At 45.1% G+C, this 20,328-nt stretch overlaps 1 protein-coding gene across 2 annotated transcripts in view; it reads left to right on the top strand.

The window, feature by feature from the left end:
* The window catches only part of LOC135902404 (calcitonin gene-related peptide type 1 receptor-like), a 572,650-nt gene that overhangs the window by 172,765 nt on the left and 379,557 nt on the right, over window positions 1-20,328 (top strand). For both annotated transcript variants that reach the window (XM_065432417.2, XM_070531979.1), the window contains one exon: window positions 2,543-2,652. The gene's annotated coding sequence lies outside the window, so the exon portion shown is untranslated. Of the gene's footprint in view, window positions 1-2,542; window positions 2,653-20,328 lie in introns of those variants that run through there.

Here is a 20,328-nt window from a genome sequence, read left to right as displayed (position 1 = left end):
ATTTTAATAAAAAATATGAAAATTTGCAATATCTCAAAAAAAAAGAACGAAACTATCACGTCTAGAACTCTGTAACACAGCAGTGGAAAACGATATTACAATTACGCAAACTGCACCTAATAGTGCTTCTACAGCCGACAATATTGATTCATTATATATTTCAAGCATGACACTGAAATGTGAGTAAGACGTTCGCAAAATCTTCGTAAGCAAACAGCCACGTAAAATAGAAATTATTAAATTAGGAACTGGTACAGCGCAACATACAAAGGAATGAGCAAGCCGAGACGGCCAGATAAAGGAACAGAGCGCTGCTCTGTTCAGCGCTCTGTTCCTTTATCTGGCCGGCTCGGCTTGTTTCTTCCATTGTATGTTGCGCTGTACCAGTTCTAGTATGCAATACCAACTCGCCCAATCCTGAACCCGAGTGAATTAAATTACGTTTGTGCATGTTAGATGGTCTAATGAATACAGTTTACAGAACTGCGATATTTCTTTTTAATGTGGAGGTGGACATATGAAAACTTGGTGCTTCTATGAGGACATATCTATAGGGCTTGTTGGCGCGGCATATATTATTTTGTTGTAGCGCAAGCTGAACGACAAAGACAACAGAAAGGCCCACTTGACACACACAGCACTGTGTGTCTCAAATGTGCCTTTTCTTGTCCTTGTCGTTCAGTTTGCGCTACCATAAAATAAGTTGGTGCTTCTATTTCTTTTTTGTTTTTTACGCTTGCCGATATTTGTGAATCTTTGTACAAAAATTGGCGTCCTAAATAACAACTTTGTTGGTTACAGTCAATAAAATTTGACTTTATGTTTCCCAAATACAACAAATCGTATTGAAATCGGTGCACAGGTTTCCACATAGAAGGGATTTCTACGCTTTACATGTATTTGAATAGGCGGCATTGAAGTTTGGTCTGACCTAGCTCTTCCTCTTCAGGTAGCATGGCACAGCGCCTCCGGGAAGGGAAGAGTGACGTAAAGAGGAAAGGAGAGAGAAAAGTCCTTGCAGTCTCGATTCCCGAGGCTGACAGCGGCAAGCTCATGGCCCATTTACTAGTTGTTCCATGCTCTCAATCTAGATCAAAATAAAGTTTCCCCTCTGTCTCTTCTAACACATCCCTTATTTTGTCTGTGGTTCTCTTTCTTCTCGTAGCATCCCTGCCGAGTGGTTGAGCAGCTTGCCGTTTCCGTTTTCATTTATGGGCGAGTCTGCCTTTTGGTCGTAGTTTTGGTTATATTTCGAAGTGTTATTGAGACTACTTTATGGTCTCTTTTTCAGCAAATAGCTTTTGTTGGCTCTTTGGCTTGTTTTCAGCGTTGCCGATGGTCGGAGTTTAACCGGCTGGTACAAAGGAGCCGATGCTTACGGCAAACATATTGACCGCCAAAAAAGACGAGAACAGGGGAAGAGAACACCAAACGACGACACGGACGGTAACTTTCAACTGATTTATTCACGGCAACACGTGGCAATATGCAGCCTAGCGGGGCGACCACTTATACGGATTCGAAGAACTTTATTAAAAGAATCCTGACAAGCTCCGCCACTTACGGCGACACCTTTAAAAAAGTTACATCTCGGAGTGAAACAGCCTAATGGAAGTACCATTAACACAGTCTTGGAATTTCTTTCTTATATCATATGGCTCCATCAGTTCGCAAGCAGTCTGCTCGCTGCTCCTCCCCAGAATCTTTATGTCCTTGAAACATGGTTTACAGAGGCAGGCATTGCAGTGCGCAGGCAAGTGCACCAATTCGTCTTTAGTTAACTTTTGTTCATGTTCCCTGGCTCGATCATTCAGGCACCATCCCGTCTACCCTATGCAAGACTTGCGACACGACAGCGGAATTTCCTACACAATTCCTACACTGTATTTGGCATACAGCTTGGCATGCTGCTTCTGAGTATGGCCATACGATGAAAACATAGCATGAATACAAGAGAAGACGTCATAACATCGTTATCGCACTTTAAGATTAGGACACTCATATACAACACACGCGTCAAATAGTATTGGAATGTCCCGTTTTGTCGAACGAAATATGGAGAACAAATACTTCAACACAGCATATCTGTACTTCTAAATTTTTTTCATGAACGAGAGATCTATGTCACAACTGTGAGCAAAAAGACACTGCGCTCGATCTTTGCGACGCATTCATGATACCGTCTGTTCTACGTGGATGTGCTTGTCTCAAAACTAATCTACATTTCATAATGGGCATTTCATTTCATGCATATAACCCTGCAATTCTCTGTATTTTCTGTATTCTTTTTCTACAGAGAATATGTGAAAAAGTAGCTCGTGCCTGAAATATTGATATTGAAATGTACGCTAGTTTGTTTTTAACGCTTCTTGTGCTCACATTATGTTTGAAATGTTAAGAGTATCACCGGTTTATTCTACTGTATGCCTTGTAAAGGGGGTCCTAACCTCTGTCAAGTGAATTAACTTTCACTTTTTAGTTCGGACTTTCCCCCATTCAATATGGAAATAAACTCAATTTTAATTTCAATTTCTTGCCACAGCCTTGCCTGCTTTTAGGATCACCAGAGGTACGAAGGCAAAGCCGCGCCAGCCTAAAAAGGGCTGAAAAGACAAGGAGGACTCCGAACCTGCCTGCCACCATCCTAAGGCTGTGAGTTACCCTGTGAACATACGGTACGACTTGAGGTCTTACAACTATAGTGGCCGTCCTCACCCTTGTTTTGTTCATAGATCCTTTCGCCTTCTGCAGGAAGGTTTCCACCACTGGTGTCACGTAACCATCGAGTCCAGTAATCCTGCCGTCTTAAGACGGAAAATCTTTGTGTTCTCTTCCCCTGTCCTCGTCTTTTCTCGCGGTCAATGTGCTATGCAGTAAACATCAACTAGGCCAAGCTCAAGTTCTTCTGATGCTAACGGCGCTTACACTCGCGCACCTGAATTGCGGGGCGCATCCGTCCCTTAACACCGACCAATATAGCCTCATCGAGGCGCGCGTGCTCTTGCGTGAGATCTTGGAGATGTCTGAAGGTTTAGATGCTGTGTGTTGGACTGCTTGGGAAGGACAACCCACTTTTTCTCACGCCAACATCTCACACTGTGGCAGTTCCGGGAAAAGAGGATGGCTGTCGCCATCCACGCAGGTGCTCACGTAGCTGGAGACAATAAGCGCATCGCGAGTCGGCTTACATGTACAGCTATCTTTGCTATACCACTGTAGATGTGCTGGTCGATGGCTCTATATTCTACGAAATTACTCAATAAAACAACAAATGCTAGTTAAGTATCCTCAATGAAACAGATAAGCTTCTTCAAGTGGATAATTTTTTTTTAAATAGAGTGACCAGCTTTATAAAAGCGTTCTCCTATTGGCTTACATTGATGATCACTGTCGATGGCTTCCGCACACTTTCTTTTTCGAGGAACGTAGTCATTTTAACGTCGTCGACCTGCAGAGTGGATTTCGAGGAATGCCGTATAGTGGAGCACTAGCGAGTAATTTGAACCATTGGGTTTTCTTTAACGTACAACTAAAACTCGCTGCACGATCGCTTTTTTTTTTAGATTTCGCCCTAATCATAATGGGAGCACCAAGACCGCGAATTGAATTCGTGACCTCACGCTCAGCTGCTGAACGCTATATCCTCAATACCGTGCTCAGCGTCAGGTTTGCCTTCATTTTTTTATTCTTGAAGTGATCATATAATGAAATGTTGGCACGGTGATTTGTTGTCAACTGCTCCTCGTCACTTGAAAGCGTAAGAATGTATCACAAAGTTTACCACATAATTAACATCGGATACCGCACAAGGAAGGCTTAAATGCCGGTCAAGTCGTAGAGTGTGTGACAAAGCCAAGAGAAAGAAGGACATTGGAACATGTCATCAGCATGAAATATCACACGACAATATGTGTGAATGCTTTCAATAAGCAAAAAGTAACAGAAACGTAGATGCTTTAGTGACTGCAGAAATATATCACACTAACTTTAAATCCCAATGCTGGTGCGCAGTAAATTGGCCCTTTCATAAAAGCAAAGGTGATAGCTTTTGAAGAGCATTTGCGGGCTCCAGGTTGGGCTGCTCTTTTATGTCCCTAGGTTTCCGTTCATATTTAATAGTTTGAGCAATAGTTCGGCTTGTTGGTTGATTGCGTTTGTTGCGAAAAGATCTTTCCAGCCTAGTGTTCAAGGAAAACAAACTGTAAAAAACCATAAAATTATTCATGCAGCTACACCTTATGTCCTTGCTAATGGCAATGATGTTTCATGCAACGAAATAGACTTATCTAAACTTTCCTTGCTGTTTATAGGAAACAAAATTCTAATGCAAAGTTAGCTTCGTAGTACAACCTAGATTACATGTGGCAGCTATTCGGTCGTACGGGAAATGCAGATTCAGTCGAATTCGGCGCCCAAGAATGGCTGTACCAGTGTTGAAGAGGGTATTTCAGAGGAGCACCAGGCACTTGGCCTTTACCGATGGTTTAATCCTCTGCAGCGAACACTCGAGTTTTTAATAGATGCACTCCCAAGCAAAAAAGAAAGTTGGAAGCCCTTTGGGGCATTTCTCAGCATGACAAGTTGTCTTCACGAGAGCATACATTTCCTATTTTCGTTCTTTAAGTAATACGCGTATATAAAGGTGACATTTCACCTAAAAGTTTAGAACAGACTTCGAAACCCAGAAAATGCGAACTAATCACTTCACTGCATCTTTCATGGTGTCAGCGAATTCATCATAAATGGAGGTTTCAATGGAAGCAGTTGTAAGAGGGTGGCCCCAAAGAGGCGCCAGGAGTGCCTTTTTGCGGGAGTGGTGACGTTGCGGTTGGTTGCGACAAGGAAGGAAGGAAGGAAAAAGTGGAGAAGGAAAGGTAGGGAGGTTAACCAGTATGGCTTAACCGGTTTGCTACCCTACACATGGGAGAGGGATGGGGGAGATTAAAGATGGGGAAGGGGGAGAGGGAGAGAGAGCACATATCACAGCACACACACATCGTCCGTTGGAGTCCATCATTCTGGCATGCTACGCGACGTCACTCTCACAGCCGCTTGTCCAATCCCGTCTCTTTCAAAAACCGAAGTAGTGCCTTTGTCGCCTTCACCTGCGATATCTTCTGTCGGCGGCATGTGAAAATCGTGTCGAGCGACAATGGTCTACTGTCAAGGCGCGCTAGAACAGATGCCAGGGACTGTCGCTGAACGTTATAGTCAGGACAGTCGCACAGAACATGTTCCAGCGTCTCCTCGCAAAGGCAGGCATTACAGAGATTGTTGTCGGCCATTCCAATGCGGAAGGAGTAAGATTTGGTGAAAGCCACCCCCAGCCATAAGCGATAAAGCAGGGTCGCCTCTCTTCGACGCAGTCCAGTTGGCATATAGAGATGCATCAAAGAGGGCAGGTGGTATTGACGGTTGCTCTGGGTGGTCTGGCTGTTTGGTGTGCACCATAGAGATAGCGTGATCTCATGTGCAAGCACTCGAAGTCTGCTAGCTGCGTCGGATCGTGAAAGCGGTATGGCCTCTTCTTGTGCGTCCTCAAGAGCTGCCCGAGCGGCATTATCGGCGTCTTCATTTCCAGTGACGCCGCAGTGACTTGGCAGCCACTGAAACGTCACATGGTGTCCTTTCTCCTGTGATGTATGGAGTAGGCATCTAATATCGAATACGAGCTGTTCGAATGGCCCGCGATGCAGAGCTGATAGTACAGATTGTAGGGCTGCCTTTGAATCGCTGAAGATTGACCATTGCCGAGGTGGCTCCCGATTGACGACACGAAGTGCAGCGCGAAGCGCAGCTAGTTCAGCAGATGTCGATGTTGTTGGGTGGTCAGTCCTAAAGCTGATGGTAATAGCTTTTGCTGGGACAACCACAAACGTGCGACAAACCGTGCAACGAAAAAGATTGCGCCCCGTTTACGTTTCGCGCCATAAAATCCACTCATATTCACTTGGTAAAACGATAAAAACGTAAAGTGCGGGCAATCGTAGTCAATGCTTCAACCGTCTAATGTCGAACATATTGGCTATTACACTGTCTTCACCGCCTGAATGTATAGTGCCTCCTATGCCATCATTTCCGTGCAATGATGCATAGCTGGAGAGCGGTCGTGGCCGCATTCGCCGGAATGAAAGAACCACGTCGTTCTGTGGACTGTTCAGCAAACTAAGGTGCTGCCCTTATAGCCAGACGAATGAAATTACTACGAGCTTTTCATTTTGAATTATATATTTATTCTTTCTGTGTCGGTGTCTAGTTGATGATGTCATTCGTCTTGGCATTTCAAACGCTTCGTTTATGTAACTTCAATGTCCCCTGCAGCTTGTTTGGTAGGATTCGACAAACATAGGTATTGCTATTATGAGCAGCCCTAGCGCCGTGAAATGTATCAAGCATTGTACTTGTTCGCATTCGCTTTCGCCTCGGCTCTTTCGTCGGGCCTTTATAAGGGGCTACTTAGTTTGCCCTTTCTGTAACCCACTCGACATTCTAGACCTGAAGCCATGCATGTTTAATTGGCGCGCTATAGTTAAAAAAAAAGAAACAGCTGCTTGAATGATTACAAGAAATAAAGCCTTTCACGCGCGCGTTTTCCTTCGCAAGGAAGCTGTTCATGAACTCTTGAGAAATTTTTTGAACGCTCTCCTGTGGTGCCTGTAGATCGTCACTGAATTGCTCATGGAAAAATCATTATGGTTTCTTTTTTGTTCTGCAAACAGCTGGTTATGGAATGTATGGACCACGATCAAAGGAAACAGGTTAAGGACTACTGTCCATAAGCTATGTAGACCTTATATAGTCAAAACTACATGTCTAGAGGAAAGGAGAGAAGTGTACAACTGGTCCCTAGACAATCAGTACACTGATTAACTTTATTTTTGCTGGTATTAGTGTGGAGCGAGTAGTGTTTAGAGGACTGCCAAAGGTAAGACATGGTGTTTCTGTGTCTTCGGCCTGCCTTCTTCCATAACACCGGTATGATGAACATGCTGTTCATCATCATTGCGTTTGCGTTTATCATACATTACGTGTATCGAACGATAACCAAAGATTATACCAAAGAGAACCAAACGTCTTATTATGACGCATTTACACGTTTGCAAGGCGTAAGCACTTAGGCCCATGCAATTGGACGCAATGTTAGCGTGCTCTTTTGGTTGACTCATATGTGCACAACTTCCCACTCAGGCGCAATTTCTTCTTCATATTGTTTGTAAGTTTGTAAGTTAATGTAGCCTTAGGAACTTTAAAGTAGTATTCCAGTGAGCTGTAATTTCAGAGAGGTTCTCTGACGTGTACACCTCCCTTACGCCAATAAATGGCGATGTACAGGATTTGCTCTGTATAATAGAGCGGGTTTGTAAGTGAAACCGAGCCTAGTGGTTGCCTCAATATGTACATTTTCTGCTTTAGGCCACGTGTTCAAAGTTTGGGCGAAAATTCACCAGTTGATTATCTGCGCGTCAGTCACTTTGCATTTGAATTCACATTTTGAATGCTTCCTTCGAAAACAAAAAATGATGACGAGTTTTGCTGTCCTTGGAATTTGATTTCTAGTCGTCTGGTGCTTTCACGCACTGCACACTTGCTTCATACGCCATGGTCGCATTGGTTTGTTCGTATACAGCACCACGAGGAAGAGCGAAACATTTATATAAGGATTCCCATAAAAAAATATCCAAGAGCGCAATGGCTGCAAAAGATCGGCAAGAAAGCGGAGGCAGCTGTGAGCCGGGAAGGGTCCATGTATCAGGTTGCGGAGGACCGTAAGTAACATAGTCTTCCGGTGGAGCGCCGAAACCAATAAAACTTTTCAGCGTGGTAGTTTTGTCGCAAACGATGCGCGAAATGGCGCATTCATTAGCCTGAGACAACGGGGCCTCCGTTTTCATTTCAATATATTAGCGAGATCCCTTCTTGCAAGCGGAAATCAAGAAGGGGGGGGGGGGCGGGGACGCAACAGCTTTACGTCTTCGCAGGATGCGCTCGCTTCGATGGGCTTCTGGTCGCTGTGCCTTTTTTGTTGTTGATGTAATTAGGCACAATTTTTCACTCGCGCATTAACGCGCACACGCTCACGCATGGATACACTCAGGATACACACAGCGTTTCTTGAGTCTATGCGCATGCGAGTGTGTGCATGAATGCGGGAGTGCAAGATTGCGCCTAATTACTTAAGTATGGCGAATTACCAACCAGCCCAACAGCAAGTTCTACTAAGCCTTCTTTCCTGATAGCACCAATCAAGAAGAAAGGGCTGCTGCAGGCTCGCTTCGATTTGTCTTGCTAAGCAGTGAAGATTAGCCTGCAGCAGCTGAGATTGTCTGAAGCATGCGTCGGGCTTGACGAAGCACAGGGAACGCCTGATACCACCGCTGTCGGATTTACAAGTCCTTTCTAGTGAGAACGACGACGACTCACGATGACGATGAACAACGTTTGTATATGCGCTCACGAAGCGTGTACACCAGTGATCCATCTACAGCGTAAATGACGACTGTTGTTGGAGATATAAACAGGTGTTTCACACACATACCACACTTAGCGCAACAAAATGTGTCTATGACTACATTTCACAAATACTATGCTCTTCCTGCTTTTGCTACGACCTTGACAGCACGAGTATTAGCCGTCCTTATGGACAGGTTTGTGCAATTTAGAAAAAAAATTGACATCAACGCTAGACTCTTATCGTCAGAGTTCTGAAAATCCTCCTAATTGGAAGCCAGGGAGGTTTGTTGAAACGGCTATGCTGTGCGCAGAATCGTTTCACAATGCAAATTTATGCAAAAAGAGAATAATTGGTGGTCAAGCAGCCAATAGAACCATGCTATGGGTAATATAAGTTCTCACTTTCATCGTGCCATGATATGACATTATACTGCCCTATCGGAACGGGAGGTGGTCTTTTAGTGGCGGTTTGTTTTCCTTTCATTCTCACTCATTTCTAGGCGTCCATCTGCTGTGGCTGCGTTCTGATGGAAAGACCCCATGAGATAAAGTGTTTAGAGATGTCAGGATACGGAGACAACACGAACGCTTAATCGTGGACGATAAGGCTATTTATGCAGCTTTTTCCCGAAGGACTGTACGCATTTATTGAACTAATATGCCGTATGCAAACGGTGCGCTTAAAAAACAACAACCTCTCTCTGCTGTATCGGACCACCCAATTTTGCGTGTGCGTTAGGAAGCTGCGTTCTGCATCACCGCACCGCAGCATGGCGAAAAAGTAACCGTCTTTTGACCAAGCTTTCACTCCAGCTGCTGTTTTTCGGTTGCCCCCAAACTCTCCCACGAAACATTAAACTATTGGCATTGGGGAAAGTAACTAGCGCTTATGCGGTCGTGTTAATATTGCTGAGGAACGCTTCGAAAACTATTTTGTCACTAGCAGGCACGTACCCAGGGGGGGGGGCCCGGGGGGGCCCGGGCCCCCCCCGAAATCAAGTGGCATACCCCCCTCCTCCCCACCCACGCCACCACTCCTCACACATTCCTAAAGCGCCGCCAGATTAATGTTGAGACTTGGCAGCTCTTCATCGGTCAGCCTTATGCTGCCTTTTTCAGTCCTTTTAGATGGCGGTAGTCATCGGCATCTCTTGTAATGTGAAGGACAGTTTTCTCAAAGACTCCGCACCCACGCGATTAACTCGAGATGCGCTCAGTTGTCACCATCTATTCAACCGTCACGCGCATAGCTGTTGCTTTTGTTAGTTCAACCTTCTTTGTTTAGGCTGATCCTGGGACCAGGAGAGGGTTGCGGCTGTTACTCAGCTGGTCTGTAGTCTCATGAAACGAGTTGCGGCCGGAGAAAACACCAATTGCGTTTAACTTTTCCCTTTGCTTCATTATTTCCTTGAGTTACGGCTCGCCGCGACTCTGACAGATGCCCGAAGCCATATACACGTGATATGGGTTAGATAAGGTGGGAAATAAAATGATGTGAAAGAGCGTCCATCAAGAAACCCTGCAATAACCCTTGCACCCATAAGCAAGATGACTGTCGCCAGTTACCTCGTCTGTTTTTCCTTAATTGTATAGCACTTTTCGTGCAAAATTGGAAACCGGAAACAAAAATCGCAAGGAGTTGAGAAATTAAGCGATCTACTAAGGGAGAGAGCCAACGCAACAACCAAACTGCAAGCAAAAGCGAATGATAAAAATGTTAACCGTTGTTTATGAAAATATTTATAGATCAACATCTTTTTAAAAAAAAATGAAGTAGAGAAAACGCCGCCGGAAGTGGATAATAATCACTTGCTTTGAATGACGCTTCTACAGTTATCGGTCGAACCGCCTCACGTAGCCACATCTCTCCTGTGCTTATGTGGGTGTTTTTCTAACCTTTCTCGGTGAGCGCAGTACGTCTAGAATCGCAGAGTCCTGCGCTCTACGCGGTTGTATGGGACTGGCGGCCGCACAGCGTTACGCAATTCGCGGAACTGTCAAAACTGATCCACAAGGCGAAAATAACTGATATTCGAAACTATAACATGTGAAAGACTGAAGAAGCCGTAAAAAAATGAACGCAGCCTGAAATCAGTAAAAAAGAAACCTGGCATAGGACAAACCATGATGTATGCACTAAAAGATAAGAGGGATAATATCATAAGCAATCTCGAAGATACAGTAAAAGCAGCGGAAAAATTCTAAGCTGACGTGTATACAGTACCCAGAGGAGTCACGATACCTCACTTAGAAACAGTAATGAACAGGATATAGAAACTCTCCTATAACTAGCGATGAGGTCAGAAGGGCGCTGCAAGACATGAAACGATGAAGAGCGGGAGGAGAAGGTTGAATAACAGTCCATTTAATCAAAGATAGAGAAGACATAATGCTTGGAAAACTGGCGGCTCTTTACACGAAGTGTATATCGACTGCAAGGGTCCCAGAAAACTGGAAGAATGCAGAGATTATACTAATCCGCAAAAAAGTCGACGTTAAAGAATTGAAAAATTATAGGACCATTAGCTTGCTTCCAGTATTATATAAGATATTTACCAAAATTATCTCCAATAGAATAAGGGCAACACTGAATTTTGTCAACCAAGGGAACAGGCTGGCTTCAGGAAGAGATACCTTACAATGGATCACATCCATGTCATCAATCAGGTATCGCAAAATCTGCAGAGTACAATAAGCCTCTCTATGTGGCTTATATAGATTACGAAAATGCATTTGATTCAGTAGAGATACCAGCAGTCTAGAGGCACTACGTAATCAAGGACTACAGAACGCTTACGTAAAAAGCTTGAAAATATTGCTACATGCGTGTGGTATTTGTTTGTTTGAACGAGGTGCGTGGGCGCCATCACTCCAGAAAAGAGGAGGAAGAACGAACTGGGCTCGCGCTGTGAATCTAACCGGTCAGCGTTGCAACCGTGGTGTAAATATAATCTGTAAATAGTTTCTCGTCTTACTGGCTCGTCCTTCGCGTAAGAATATATACAGAGGTTCTACAGCTACCTTAATTCTACCCAAGAAAAGCAGGGAGATACCTATAGGGAAATGGGTCAGACAGGGAGACACAATTTCTTCAAAGCTATTCACTGCGTGCTTAGAAGAATTCAAGCTATTAAACTGGGAAGGCTTAGGAGTAAAGATCGACGGCAACTATCTCAACAACCTTCGGTTTGCCGATGACATTGTTCTATTCAACAACAATGCAGACGAGTTACAACAAATGATTGGAGACCTTAACAGAGAGAGTGTAAGAGTGGGGTTGAATATTAATATGCAGAAGGTGACAATAATGATAAACAGCCGGGCAAAGGAACAAGAGATCAGGCTCGCCAGTCGGCCACTAGACACTGTGAAGGAGTACGTTTACCTAGGTCAATTAATCACAGGGAACCCTGATCATGAGAAGGAAATTCACAGAAGAACAAAAATAGGTTGGATCGCATACGGCAGACATTGCCAGCACCTGACTGGAAGCTTACCATTATTATTGAAAAGTAAGGTGTGCAATCAGTGCATTTTGCCAGTGCTGACTTATGGGGCAGAGACTTGAGAGCAAGTAAAGAACCGCGAAAAGAGCGATCGAACGAAGATTGCTTGGCATAACGTTAAGAGAGAGAGCGGTTTGGATCAGAGAGCGAACGGGTTTAAACGATATTCTAATTGACATCAAGAGGACAAAATGTAGCTGCGCAGGTCTTGTAATGCGCCGGTTAGATAACCGTTGAACCATTAGGGTTACAGAATGGGTACCAAGAGAAGGAAAATGCAATCAAGGACGACAAAACACTAAGTGGAGCGATGAAATTAGGAAATTCGCGGGCGCTAGTTGGAATCGGTTGGCGCAGGAGAGGGGTAAATGGAGATCGCAGGGAGAGGCCTTAATCCTGCAGTGGACATAAAACATGATGATGATGATGATGATGATGATGATGATGATGGAGGTGGTGGGCCCCCCCCGAAAAAAAATCCTGGGTACGTGCCTGGTCACTAGCAAGTCAACACCGCACTAGAGTACGCGGGCACGAGAATCGTAGGCGCTCAAGAGCACATTTTTTTCTGGCGCACGCATTGCGGTTTTGGAGCATGCATACACGCACACAAAAATGAGCAAATGCACTCGCAGCACTCATGTGACTGCGGTTATTTATTTAAGAAGGAATAGGCAACAGTAATGCACATTCAGTTGCGGCCATACAAAGGGCCCATTGAAGGTGTCCTTAACTTGAAGAGTCTTGCAAATACCGATATAACAGGAGTTTACAATGTAAATGTGATCAGGTGAAACGCTGTGATTCTACACTGGGGTTGTTTGTAACCGCTCCTGAGAGGTGGGACACCAAGCAGTTACCCAAACTGTAAGGAAACCAGAACCCTTTCTCATGCACTGATATGTGTGTTTACACGTTAAAACGGGAGTGGAGCTCTAAGCTTCGAGATGTTTGATATGACGACAGTAATTTATTTCCGAAGGGACTCAACAGATTTTCGTGGCTGAACCGAATATTTTTTCGATACATTGAAAGTAGTAAACAATCCATATCAAAAATGATAGAAGATGGCAAACAATCATCCTATAATATGGAGCCTAATATAGAACGAATCTGCGGAAGTCTATACATCTACGGTGATAAAATGCGCTGCTTTAACGAGCCGTCTCATCCTCCGCCATATAGCACGAGCAGGAGAGGTGGCATCAGCCGGTTCTTCGAGGACACGCTATTTGTCACATCGAAAAGCGCTTCCGTTCATATCTCACCAGGAAAAACAAACAAACCACATATAGCGAAAGAGGACTTTCAGTACATAAACAGGTATCATCAAGGCGAAATGCCTTTGAGGTCTACAAGTGAAGGCTGCCAATATTATTGAAACGTCTCGTTTCGCGAACGTGAAAAGACACTCAGTACGTTTCTTGACCTTCGGTTCTCAATTGTGCAGTGAGAAGACTCACAAAAATATCGGACACGTGGAGGTCGTTGAGTCTGACTCTACTTCATCTTAGCGTACAACCCTATTACTTGATCACTCTAGGCTAGCAGGAGCACACTGAGTACCGTTGGCTGCCTTTAATTCATCTTCTTAAGTTGTGTTGGCTAGAAGGCTGCTTGTCTGGCACAATGGTTCTATATATGTATTTCCTGTTTATACCCCAGGTCTTTCTAAATGGGATATCGGCTTCATTTTGATTGCTGTGCAAGAAATATGAACTTGTTGGTTCAGGAGCTTAAATGTGGGTCCGGTTGATTCGCAGATTATGGTGCGTGGTGTCATTACGGTTTTGGGAAAATTTATGTGCTCCTGTGGAAAGTTCTTATTCATCGCAGTTGTAAAGCTGTTCCTATGACCATCCTTACAACTATGTGTCCATTTACGGTTTTGAAAGTGCTGAGTTGCGTTTCAGCTTACTTTTCCTATTTCGAGAGTTTAAGTAGGCCGCATTCTTCTAGAATTTATTTTTACCTCTACGTCTGCTTCTTCTTTTACTAACATTATTTCTTCTTCTACCAGCAAGAGTTACTATGTTACTCAAATCCCAAGCCAATTGTAATGTCAGCCATATTACCATCCCATCGCCAGTCCAGCCGCATAAATTATAGTAAAACAGTATGTCTTCGCCCAGTGCAGACTACGGCCCATATAGGCTATTTTCTTTTTGTGACAGCAGCAAAGGACCGTAATGGTCTGCCTGCCAACCGCGTGAATTACTCCGACATACATCATCTCCAGACTGTTCTCGAGTCATTGTTTTGTTCAACTCCGCCCATCCCTCATGTAATATCCAATCTCTGAGACCACACCTTCGATGTGCAATAAATAAATAATTATTAACCAATTATTAATTGATTACTTATTTACCATGTTGAGGAGTAGCCAACCGCGGAATCCTCATCATTACAAGTTTCAATCTTCCCTCTAACTCCCTGTTGCCATTGATTTTGTAACAGTTCACCTGTCTTAATAACCATAAATATCTAAAATTTCGGCAATTATTTTTGCACTGCTTCTGCAAACAACAACGCATCACTAATTGATTCCGTTGTTATTTGCCGTATTTGTTGCTCTACAACGCTTCTGTATAATTATCTTGATTATAATATTTGTGTCAAGTGCCTGTTGCTTCTTACGTGCAATGATTGCGATATCATTATTGTTTTTGTATCTTCTCTCTATTTTCGCATAGCTACCTACCCACGACCATTGTTCTTTTCTTCACAATGATTTATTTCCCTGTGATTAGTGGGCACCGGTAAGTGTGAATGAAAGCGATTGTGTGTGGGCGCGAGTAAGAACCGATGAGGGAGTGCCGGTGAGTGTGAGTACACATTACTGTAAGTGAGCATAAAATCCAGAAAAAATATTGGTGAGAATGAGCATGAGTGTGAGTGTCTACTTCTCGTGCGGGCCCATTCTCAAGTAATCCTTGTTCGTTTGTTAAAATTTTCCATTTGTTGCGTTGTCTTCTATTCATTGCAAGACAGCTTGCTTGTCAAGGTGTATTTTTACCTTTAGTGCTTCTAGTCAAGAACGCATAAATTTTATGTTCATTAAGTCTGCTGTTCATTTTAGTTTTTTTTTTGTTGCGCTCGTTTTATTTTCTTGCATTAAGAAGCACGCACTTCGCTACCGTCCTCCACAATGGAGCCTTGGCTGAGTGCCCCCCCCCCCCTCCTTCAGTGTAGTTTTTTGTGCTCTCTGTTCCTCGAATTCAGAAACTTGATTGTGCTAGTGAAGAAAGAAAACTTCACTTGCAAGAGTAATTGCAAAAGCTTCGCGCTGATCAGCCAGGCAATTGGAGCGGAACGTCAGCAGTGAAAAAGTTGGTCAGAGTATATATATAGAAACTTTATTTGCCAGGAAGATATCTAAAGGATATATAATGTCTCTCTCTCTGTGTATATATATATATATATATATATATATATATATATATATATATATATATATATATATGCAAGGACGAGATCTTAAGGAGGGGTGGTCGGTGCTAATTGAGGACTTGTCCGGCCACGTAGGAATGGGCGGCCGGTGCCTCCCACTGCTCCATTGTGTTATTGCTCTTTGACCTGTTAGGGCGCTTAGTGCACTGCCAGGCTACATGTATTAGGGTGGGTATGCCACCACACCAAGGGCAGTTGGCTCTATAGCGGGTGGGGTACATGACGTTTAGCAATTATAGATGGGGTAATACCCCAGGTTGTATTTTACTCAAATCGGTGGCCACTTCCCCGCTAAGTCGTGGGTTAGGCGGCGGGTATTTTCTGCGGACTTAGGACTCATGAGCAAGGATGTCTTTGGCATTGAAATTGATGCGATCTTCAGAGGGATAGTGCGAGTGGTTGGGATTAGAAGAGGACACCATCGCTCGGTTGATAGACCCTCGAGCTAAAGCGTTAGCCTGTTCGTTCCATTGTGCCCTGATTGTCCCGGACACCAGAGTAGGCGATGCCGGAGGTTGAAAGATTTGAGAATTATTCTGAAGCTAGCTGAAGTCACGTGACCCTTAAGAAACATGCGACGTGTCTCCACGGTGTCCTTGACCACAACCGATTCTCTTTGCGAACGCTCTGCGTGAGCGACGGCGATCGCCACTGCTAACATTTCGCCGAGGTGAGGGATCCCGCCGTGGCCGACGATGTTGTTTGCTGCTGGCAGATCGTGTTCACGACTGCCAGGGCGTACCTCTTTTGGTAGCGCTGCCCGGTGGCCTCTGTATACATAGCTGCGTCCGTGTAGTACGTATAGTACCTAGAGTTATTAGAGTACATCTACTGAATGGGTTGTGCGCGTGCTTTGCGCCGTTCCTGGCTGTACTTGGGATGCATATTCTTGGGAATTGGAGCTACTGTAATTTTGGATCCCACCAAAGAAAGAAGAGATACGGCCTGTTCGGTAGGATAAATGGGGTATGCTGGGAGATTAAGACGCGCCAATATTGCCCTACCAGGTTTTGTGAAGCTGAGGCGTTCCATCTATATCGGGGCGGCATCAGGGTGCCCTGCCTGATTTCATCGAAAGTATTATGTACTCCCAAAGCTAGCATGCACTTCCTGGAGGTAAATTTAGGCAGACCCAGAGCCGCCTTGAAAACGGTTTGAACTATCGTGTTGACCTGCCTTTCCTCTACTCTGTTCAAGATTTAGTAAGGGAAGCCATACGTTGTTATTAAAATTTCGGCTCTTACTAGAAGTAACGCTTCTTGACACAATAAAACTGCGCGAAATCCTGTCATGGAGTCTAGGAACCAGTTCCGCTCTTCTCGCTGCAGTCTGCTATGTATTAACCTCTCATAGAGTTTCCACTGGGAGGACGTGAGCAATACCGGCCGGAGTGTATCGATCGAGGAATTCTTTTTTGGTTTGGGGATCCAATTTAGGGTTGGCTTCTCCCGCGTATGGTGTCGTCGTGTAGGGAAATACCGTCGCAGATGAGGGTCCCACGTATTTGTTCTGAGGGGCGTGGAGTAGTTCTTAATTGGTCTGTATGCCCTCGAATTTGTCTGCTATTTAAGTTGGAGCTTTTTGTTATTCTCAGTACGTGTGCTCCTCCGGTCTAGCATGCTCCGTAGTATTCGCCACGTGCTGGTCGTTCCCAGAGTCCCTGATATGGTTCCACAGAACGTCGCCCACTCGTTTTAGCTAGCTCGTTGGCGTGGCCTTGGGCTTGCTCTGCCAAGAGAGCGATGCGTTGTCTCAAGTGTTTGTTTAGACATTGTCTTTTCCACCTCTTGACCAGTTTCCGCCACTCTTCCCATAGGCTGACCAGGTGAGGGTCTATCCCCGGCGCCTCCTTTTTGCGCTCAATGGCTTTGGTGGGGTCCGCGTGCACTTGTTGAAGAAATTGAGTCCATTCGCGCATGTTGATCGGGGCGGTATCCGACTCCTCCAGCGCCCTGTGGAGTTCTCTATAACGAGGCCAGTCGGTTAACTTAGGTGTCCTTATTGTTCGCCTGATGTTGGGCGTGGAGATTGCTATTCCGATGTCGTAATCGCTTCCCAAGTTTTCGTCGAAAGAAACTCGTTGTGCGTCTTTGACATTCACTGTAAGTGCGCGATCGGGCACCGTGTCTCTGCTGACACTTACCCGTGCGCGTCGGTTTCCTGATTTGATTGATGGCCCGTAAGCGCAAGGCCGTGGCGGTGCGCTCGAGTGGGAACCCTTTGGGTGAAATTTTCGCGTATCTCCATAGTATGTGGGGTACGTTAAAATCACCCGCTATCACCACCTTATCCCTGGAAACCGTTAAATCGCTTTTGCCAACAGAATTTGGGGAAGTTTGTCCCCTTTGTTTTTGAGTGGACTGTACACGATTATGATTATTATGTTTGCCTTACCGTTTCTTTGGCATCGCAATGATAACTATGAAATTAGTATCTCTCTGTATTTGTCGAAGTGTTAATAATTGAGCATTTGTCAACTTGCTCACCAGCATGACGACCTTGGAATCTTAGAGATCGCTAAGAATGTAGTATACCTGCATTTTGGCCGGTTTGACTCCGACCTCCTGCAGACATATTCCGGCGGGAGCTATTTCGGAGTTTTTGATAAACTGTCGAAGAGCTGTCGCTTTCCTGGAGAAGAAGCGGCAGGTCTATTATCAGATCTCCAATTGTTCTGAATTTAGTATTCATTGTTGCGTTTTAGTGTAATTAGCCATGTAGCCCACCGTCATTTTATGCCCGGGACGTTTCCGTGTCCGAACCATCGGATTCTGTTATGCAGTGGCTTATCTTAGGTTTTGCCGAACTCGCTCCTATCGAAATTGCGCGTTTTTTTTTGTTTGTCGGAACAGCCTTCGTGACTGTCTTAGGTTGTTCCGCCACAAATGCCCCATGTTTTTCCGAGTCATTTGTGCAGAGCGGTTGAAATGCCATTAGCTTTTCATTAACTAACGTCATCATTTCATTCATAAAAATTTACACGTTTCCCGCAATCATTGTTTGGATTTGAGATGCCGTTGTTTGCGTGTTGTTTGTGATTCGTGTTGTCGGAGATGGCGCGGAGTCCGAGGTTATATCAGCCGCGGCCTTCGTTTTGGCTATTTCTTTAGGCTGACGCGGCATTTACAGCTGTTGTATTTTCCAAGGTTGAAGACTGGGCGTGTTGGAATAGCATATTAGAGGTTGGTTTGTGCAACATTTTGACGAGGCACACCGAAGAGAAACACACACCACAGAGCGCTTTGTGGTGTGTGTTTCTCTTCTGTGTGTCTCGTCAAAATGTTGCGCAATCTAACCTCTAATATGTTATATTTTGTTATTTAGTCACGCCTTTAACTGTGATATTTGTTTCTCTAGTGATTTCCATTTGCGTTCTCCTTCTAAGAGCAATTCTCTTAGTCGCGCGTTCTCCTTTTCGATTTCTCTGAAGCGTTTGTCATTTTCGCCTGTATTCTGTTTTGGAGCAGTGGAAGAAAAACGGTCTGCCCAGCGCACCTGCTATTTTTGAGGCAGTGGCGACTTCGACTGCTGCGAAGCCCTGGAGCTGGAGGGGCCCCTCGATGTGGTATTGCTCTTCACTTTGTTTCCGTGTGGCGATCTGGATCTCTATCGGCGTAGGTAGAGGTACTCCTCCTCCGTTGACTCGAACCAGCGCCCGGTGTCTTTTTGGTATTCTTTCCCGACCGCTCCCGCGATCGAGACTTGCGAGTCGTCTTCCCGCGCTTGACAGCAATCAGTTTGTTCGGCCACCTACGCGTCTCGTGTCCCGCCGCCCTTGCATTTCACATTCGCGTCCTGGTGGGGACGGATTTTCTAGTCCGCAGCCCCGACACATCTTGGGGTTTGGACGCACGTCTGAGCGGTTTCCCTCTTGCATGCACACCAAGGCACATTTGGATTCTCGGTGTGTACTCCATACACCAAATCTCTACTCCCATGTAGTGCGCGCTTTGGGGCGCGTGCCACCCAAGAAAGTGAGGAGAGTGGTGTTTGAGCTTCCTAGCTTTCGTGCCATTCCGATGGTCACTACTTGGGTCCTCACTCGCAGGTGTTGCTGGACATGTGCTAAATCGGTGTGGGCTGGGAATCTGTGCACCACCCCTTTGTAGCTATCTTCTAGATCCACTACGCATGGTTGAGTGGGTGTCGCTTTCCTCGCAGCGCCATGCATGTGATTCGACGATTGACGTCCCTCACCTCCAGTGAAATACGGATTATCGGATTCGCAGTATGAAATACTGTCCGGTGATTTTATCTTGGTGTGGTCCGTTACCTGAGATTAACGTCCAGGTAGCCCGAATAATAGCTTGTCGTATTTCTGTTCTAAGGTATTCCTCGAGCATGAGTCCCTTGTGGGGTTTAAGTATTCTCTGGATGTCATTCTTGGTTAATCGTGGTCATTGTATAGGAAGCCACTCTCACATATTTTGCGTTGCTCTGGCATGTTGGGGCACGTATGACCTATACCAAATATAAAAGAAATAAATTTGCCCACACTGTGCTTCGTGTGTTGTCCTGTCCGTTGCTTTTACTTGTGCTCGCGTGCATGCTTGCTGGAACCGCCTATACGTAGCTACAAAAAATGTTTTCCAGGCCTGAAAAATAAAGTCTGCAAAATACGCCCACATGCCGAAAAAAAAATTATCGACGATTGCAAACGGAGCTAAATGGGGCGCCACTGCCTCGCTAACCTGGAGATATCGAGAGCCAGCGCGTGGGGTCAGCGCGTGAGTGACGCACGCGTAGGCCGGGTTCACAGAAGCCGCCGCCGACAGACTTGGACGATGACGAGGACGACGACGACGATGATGATGATGTGGCCAACCCTTTGTATCGAGTGGACGTGGCAACCACACCCGAGCCAGGATGACGCTCTACTGCCTACCTGTTAGAGCAAAGCAAGGAAAGGTAGGAAAAAGGA

Source organism: Dermacentor albipictus, chromosome 1 (genome assembly GCF_038994185.2).
Source record: "Dermacentor albipictus isolate Rhodes 1998 colony chromosome 1, USDA_Dalb.pri_finalv2, whole genome shotgun sequence".
Taxonomy (NCBI): domain Eukaryota; kingdom Metazoa; phylum Arthropoda; class Arachnida; order Ixodida; family Ixodidae; genus Dermacentor; species Dermacentor albipictus.
Note: the sequence above shows the minus strand (reverse complement) of the source record. Positions and strands in the feature narration are given on the sequence as shown.